The sequence below is a fragment of the Salvia miltiorrhiza genome, chromosome 5 (assembly GCF_028751815.1).
Source record: "Salvia miltiorrhiza cultivar Shanhuang (shh) chromosome 5, IMPLAD_Smil_shh, whole genome shotgun sequence".
NCBI classification, from domain to species: domain Eukaryota; kingdom Viridiplantae; phylum Streptophyta; class Magnoliopsida; order Lamiales; family Lamiaceae; genus Salvia; species Salvia miltiorrhiza.
The window spans coordinates 38426084-38433106 of NC_080391.1; the positions used below are offsets into that span (position 1 = coordinate 38426084).

Consider the following 7023-nt stretch of genomic DNA (forward strand, 5'->3'; position numbering starts at 1 on the left):
TGAGTTGTCTAGCGTTTAAATTGCATATTTTTGTAGAATAGACTACTTGTCCGTGTTTGTACTGTTTTTACAGGTTCTGAACTCAAATTGGGATGATTGTGATGATATTGGAGAGAAGTACATGAAGAGACGAGTCCGTAGGTGCAAACGGAGCTCAAATCAGAAATCGGATGAGGTAGAACGAGCGTCAGGAAGTTCGCGCGTCAGAGGCATGCGGCCGCATGGCCCGACCGCGCAACGAGGCAGCGGCTTCTGGTACCTCACGCGGGCAGGAGGCGCAGCCGTGTGACGTCGCGTGGTATGGGCATGCAGCCATGCGAGACGCCAAATTTTCACCAACTTTTTGAACTTTTATCTATTTTCGTGATTTTTGGGTATTTTGAGCCCTACATGACCTAGGGCACACATATATTCCCCAAGAACTTAATCTCTGGACCTTTTGTCATATTTTCTATCTTTTGGAGCTGTGAGAGACGAAGAGCAGAGCCAGAGCAAGAACTGACGATTCTCGATTTTACTACGATTTTATTGTTGAATGTTTTACAGTGTTATTGAGACTTTGATTCTAATTCATATGTCTATGTGTGGCTAGAATCCCTTTTTCTAGGGTTTAGGGAGTAAACATGATTTAAATTTCTGACTGTGTTTGATTTAATTAATCAAGTTATTATTCCTTTTTATGTTCTTGTTTATATTGTTTGTTTTATTGATTGGCCACCAATTTAGCATAATCATAGTTTATAATTTGATATCGGGAGATGATAATTATTATCTGAACTAAGAACATAGAACACATATATTTAATTCTAAAGGGAATTGATATTTGTGAGAGCGTTAATCCTAGGAGCTTTTAGGAGTTGCATGTTAGAAGTGCGATCCGGGGACGGTAGCCTTGCATGTAATCTACGGTTTGTATGCCACGAGAGTGGGTATAGACTAGCTTTGAGATTGCCTTAGAAAATTATCTTGATGATTGAATTGAACCTGTTAGTTATGAGAATCTGTTGAAACCTTTTGCTTGGGAAAATTCTTCTCATATCTGTTTCTCTATTTTTCCGGGCTCAATTTATTTGTTTCCTGTTATTTATTTATTTAGTTTTAAAAACAAAACTCTTCATTCCGAAATTCCAGATAGATGATTAGAGTCTAGGATAGAAATTGATATTAATTAGTGTCTATGGAATACGACATTGCTTGCTACTATACACAAATTGCACCCGTTCACTTGCGGTGTGCTAAGAAATTAGCGAACTAGTTTTTGGCGCCGTTGCCGGAACTAATTATTTATCAGTATTATCTGTTGATTATTTTATACTACTCTGGATTTTTATTTCTGTTTATTTAAATTATGTCCTTTATTTTTCCTGTGGTTCTAATTTTTTTTTTTGGCTCTGAAGTTTGCCAGGTAGTTCTATGGCTACCGCAGAAGATGTTCGTGCTCACAAGGAGCAATTGCAACGCTTGATTGAGGCGCAGAAAAACTACGAGGCTCAGAAGCAACCTCCTATCAATGAGGCGTTCACTCCACAGTATTAGTATCACGAACCTCCAAGAGTCAACATGAATAATTTCGAGCTTAAGACTGATTTGATCACGATGGTGCAGCAAAACCAGTATGGGGGCAAAGTCGTGGAGGACCCTAATGCGCATCTGGCGCAGTTCCTAGAGCTGTGCAGCACTGTCAAGATGAACGGAGTCCCTGATAACATTATACGACTCCGCCTTTTTCCATTCTCATTCCGGGATAAGGCAATGTCATGGTATCAAACTCTACAGCGGGGAGCCAATCCAGTATGGGGGGAATTTGGCAGATCTTTTCCTGTGAAAGTTTTATCCTCCCCGGCTTACATTGAAGTTAAAGATGGATATTCTCCAATTCTAACAGTTTGAAGGTGTAACACCCAGCATTTTCACTACAGTATATATTATTAATATTATTTTCTATTTTCTATTATCTAAAAGAAGAAAGAGAAGCAGAATCACTGAGATGAGATGAGATATTATTATAATACTCTGAGCTTTTAATTCAGTGATTTCATAATTTGAATAATTAAGTGTTCCTGCATCTTTTATTAATTTTATTCTTGGCAGCAAGTTTATAATTCCTAGTTAAAGGGATTATTTTATTATTTTCAGAGATGAGATTGGTGATAAATACGAAATATTATTAGTCGACTTATTGCTCGACTAATTGAAGTGACGAATGTTATTTAATTATTTGAGTATTACTTACTAATGATTTTATTGATTTAGTAATCAAGATCTATTACTAAATCAATAGTGGGAATAATATGTTAATATTTGTTTATTTTTAGAATATGTGAATAACTTGATAGAATATTGTGTGATTAGCCCATTTAAATTTTTATACTTGAAGAATATTTATCTAATTATGTTTCCAAAATTATTTCTTTTATTTGTAAATTAAGGTTAAACTATATATATAATACATATATAAAATCTTCATTCCAAGTGGGCCGAGCAGCACCCATGTGGATTCTAAATTTTATCTTGTAGGAGTATTAAATATCTTTTAAAAGAAATTCTTACAATTCCCTAGAAAGAGGCTAAACGTATATATTTAAGGGAAATTCATTCCCTTCTTCTAGCTGAAACTGTTGAGAGTTTTCCCTAAAAGCATAGAACCACCATTTTCTTCTTTTAAGTTCGAGTTGTAGAGAAATTTCAAGGAGTAGCTGCAATATTTGAAAGAAAAAGGTGAATACTTTGATTCTCTATTTATTTGTGAGTTTTAACTTGAAGAAAATTATGTTTTGAATTCTAGGGTTTTTGAAAAATTGGGGATTTCATACTAGAGTTGAAATATGATTTCAATATGGAGATATATTACGTTTTTGATATTCCTAAGCATGATTATGGTGGTTAATTGTGTTAATTCTTACTTGATTTTGATTTTGCTCAAGTTAGTATGAACCCTATGTTTGAGTTTGAGAGTTATGATTATATTCTTGAAATTGAGTTCATATATGTGTTTTTGAGCTGGAATTATGTCATATATGAATAAATTATGAGTTTACACCACATAGTTTGTGAGATTGATTTTGTTAGTTTAGGGAAAATTAGGGCTTTCGAGTTAAGAAGGTTTATATTCTATTTATTGATGGATGTAGATATATTATGATGTGATTTTATCAAATATATGGAAATTAGAACAGTCTACTACCTCATTCTTTTGTAAGGCTCTAATGTATGGAGATTTGTTATGGGAATTGTTATGTTATAACTAGATGGCTATGTTGATGTGTTAAACAAGAGTTAAGTTTGAAGTTAAAGTATCCTAGTATGTATTATGATCATGTATTTGAGTCTCTACACTTTTAATTGGTCAAAGTATGAGTTAAATGTTGAGTTGAAACAGAAAGTATATTGCTGTCAAGTTTGGCTGGACGAACCAGTGTCTTGTGAGGGGTTTTCGGGAGTGTTCTTGTAGTCCAAATGACTTGAAATTTTTACAGTGATAACTTCATTATGAGTATCAGATGTTTGCAAAATTTCAGCTAAATCCAACACAGTTAGATGTGTCAAACGATTTTATGAAAAGTACTGCACGAAGCAGCAAAGTTCAGTGGCAGATTCTGCCTTTCTTGATATAATTTCTTATTGTGATTTGTAAATTTCTGAGAAATATAGACTTTAATAGCTTTCTGAAAAAGTAAAGCTTGTATTTTTCTTTGAAGAGGTTGATTTTATATGATTTTTCAAAGTTGAGATTCATATATGATTGCATATTTGAGATTTCTTACTTGAGATAGTTATGAATAGAACTATGCTAAGTGATTGGTGTTTCACTTATTAATTGTAAGTTAATCTATATAGAATGGATTAGTTTACTCTTAAGCTTTCTCAAGTGAGATATCCTAAGAGATGGAATGTTAGTATATGCTTTTAGTTCAATTAAATTCATAAAAACAGACGATCTAAACTAGAGAATGCAACTCTAAAGTTTCAAGTGATAGAAGTTTCAACTAGGAATTATTTTTGTTTATTTCTTGTCTATCTATCCAATCTTACATTGGGAACCTCATTATAATGAAGGTTCGAGTGGCAGTTTAGAGTGAACAAGCAAGGACTTCTATTTCATTAAGCATATCAGGTGGGCTTACTAACTCAAGAAGTAAAGATGCATACTTTATTATAAAAAGTTTAAGTGTATGCATTTATATTCAAATTATTGACTTGCCAATATTTGAGATTTGTATGATACCATCTACATAGAAGAACGAATTCGGGTCTGAACGAGTCAGGATTTGTGTACACAGAGTTGACAGCTAACCGTTGAGTTAGCTTGTCGTCGTGTTTGAGAAGGAGGCCTACTTCTCAACACTCAGAGTTATATGATGCGTAGATATGGTTCATACATATTAATTGTCTGCAGATGTATATGATGTTATGATAATTACAGAGAAGTTTTACAGTTTTTGCATACACATGCTATTTAAATAAAACTCCTGTGTGATGCTTGAGATGGCAGGTTCAATATATAGCTCTAAGAGCAAGATTTAAAGTTATTTCGGCATGACCATTGAGTGCTTTTTGGTACTCAGCCCTGCATGTGTTTCTAAATATGCAGGTTAAGTTGTGATGTGATGCAGATGGAAGCGAGCAGAGCAAAGTCTTGATGTATATGTATTAAATCAGGCTCAGGATTTCATGTCTTCATACATGTAATGCACTTGAGTTATTCCGCTGCAACACTTAATGTACTTTACTTTGTTGATGTGTTGTACAGATTTTAAACCAATAGCTTCGAGAATTATGTCACTTAGACAACTTGTTGTTGTATTATTGTAAGTTGTCTACTCGTGAGTGTTAAAAGTGATTGTTTAGGATTACCAGACATTATGGTAAAATATTGTTTAAGAAGGTCAATTATCATTTTCTAAACCTCTTTCTTTTTCATTTTCTTGCTTCCATCCCCAGTCACACTTTCCTCGGCTTAACTATTACTCCCTCTGTCCCAGCTTTTAGTATCCAACTTTCATTTTTCGGCCGTCCCATATTTTGGTATCAATTTCTATTTTTAGTAAAAGTAGGTGGGGCCCTTACTCCACTTTAATTATTTTAACTCTCACATAAAATGTGGGACCCTTATTCTGCTCACAACACATCAATAACTTTATTAAAACTCGTGCCGTTCTCAACTGGATACCAAAAGCCAGGACGGAGGGAGTATTAGCTTAGGCCGGGCTGTGACAGAGTGGTATCAGAGCAGGACATTTGCTCCGAGCCTAAATATTTCTCCATCTCATCCGGCCTAGCCAGGTATTGATTTTCAGAGTTTTACAGTATCAATTTACAGTTTTGAAAGAGTTTTGAGTTATTAGTATTGCAATTTTGCAAGAAACTTGTAGTTGGAGAAGCTTACATGTTTTCAAGTGAGTGAATATGAATAACATGGTTTATTTATGAGTATCCTCTACCAGTATGAACTTCTTGAGCGGATAAAAGTGTTGTTCATATTTTAATATTTATATCTTAATACATGGAGAATTTTCATTTGCTGCATACCAATAGAAAGGATCATATGGATGATGAGGTGTACGAATATATAATATGTGGATGCAGATATAGACAGTTTGATGATACAATAATGATGGATATCAGTCGCACCTTAAGAGTCCTTATGGACGCAACTTTTTCCATGATATGAAATGGCCAAAGTAGTCATTACTAGGGTGATGCATTTCAATTGCTTTAGATGGTTTGAATTTTAGTGTATGAGTTTTATAACTTAGTTGATTTATAGTTAAGTAGTAGTTTGACCTTTATTGATGGGAGGAAACCTTAATTTTGGTTTTTTGTATTTACTCGGCATGATGTCTTAAAGAAGCAGTGGAAATCTGCCATCCCCCATGTGGATAATTTAGAAAACTACTCGTTCCCATCAACTTGAAAGAAGAATTTCAGAAGTTTTTCATCATCAATATTCCCTTATTTATACTAGAGTTTCGCGAGTTTCGCTTCCTTTGATGCAATGATCAATAGCACCTTCTTGTATGTTATTTAAACTACAAGGATCGACTGATTATTAGTGGGAAACGAACCAGCAGATATATACCCTCGATCGATTAGAGAATCTTATTTGGGGCCAGATCATAGAAGCTTTTATGAAGAATATATTTTCAGAAGCCGTCATCAGCAAAAAAGGAGACGTAATTTAACAATTTAAAGCAATGAAAGAAGACTGTGGCTGAATATGATCGAGAGTTTTGTGATATATCTTGATATACGCCTTATAAGGTTGACATATATAGTAGTTGTAACTTCTCATATATAGAGTTTTGATGTAGTGCCTTTGCTTGATGGCAAGCTAAGCATTCCTTCAACTAATGCAGCTATATTTCATTTTCATTTCTTCCCACCAAAGTTTTGTTTGAGGTCTTGATATATTTTTGTGTTTCCTGGGTATGCAGTATCTAGCATACACGAGCTTCATTCATTTCTCAGCCATTCATTGTTCAGTATACATAACCTTTTCTTAAACAATATAGTATTACCCCGAGTTTCCTGGTAATTATCGATCCCTTCTATCAGATTCCTTACCCGTAATTTTCTATTTTCATCTTCCCTCTGTACTGTGATAATTCTGGTTATCAAACCAGGAGACACTGTTAACATTGCAATGACAGCTTATATTGTTTGCGGTGGTAGAACCACTTCTAAATTCAACCTTTTAAAATCCTTGATGAGAATTTTTCTTAATGGGTAAGGAGAAATCCTTACTTAACTTGAATTTTTCTACTAAAGGCATCCACTGCTATATTGGCTTTGCGTGGAGGATAATTTATTCTACAATCATAGTTCCTTACTAATTCGAGCTATCTTATTCGCCTCTTGTATAAGTCTTTTTGCTCGAATAAGTATCTTGAACTTTATGATTTGTATAAATTTCACATCTTGATCCCTAACAATAACTCCTTTATTCGAGCCAATTTCTTCGCTTCTAGTTGCAAGTCAGGCGTTGGATATAGTTCAGTTTTTGAGGTCTATGTTTCATGACCC

At 34.3% G+C, this 7023-nt stretch overlaps 1 long non-coding RNA gene across 1 annotated transcript; it reads left to right on the forward strand.

Annotated features, from left to right (window-relative positions):
* The first annotated feature begins 2545 nt into the window (after window positions 1–2545).
* LOC131024341 (uncharacterized) lies at window positions 2546–4905 on the forward strand. The gene is made up of 3 exons (XR_009101769.1): window positions 2546–2718; window positions 4057–4114; window positions 4592–4905. It is a non-coding gene; the product is annotated as an uncharacterized LOC131024341 (long non-coding RNA).
* Window positions 4906–7023: the final 2118 nt, after the last annotated feature.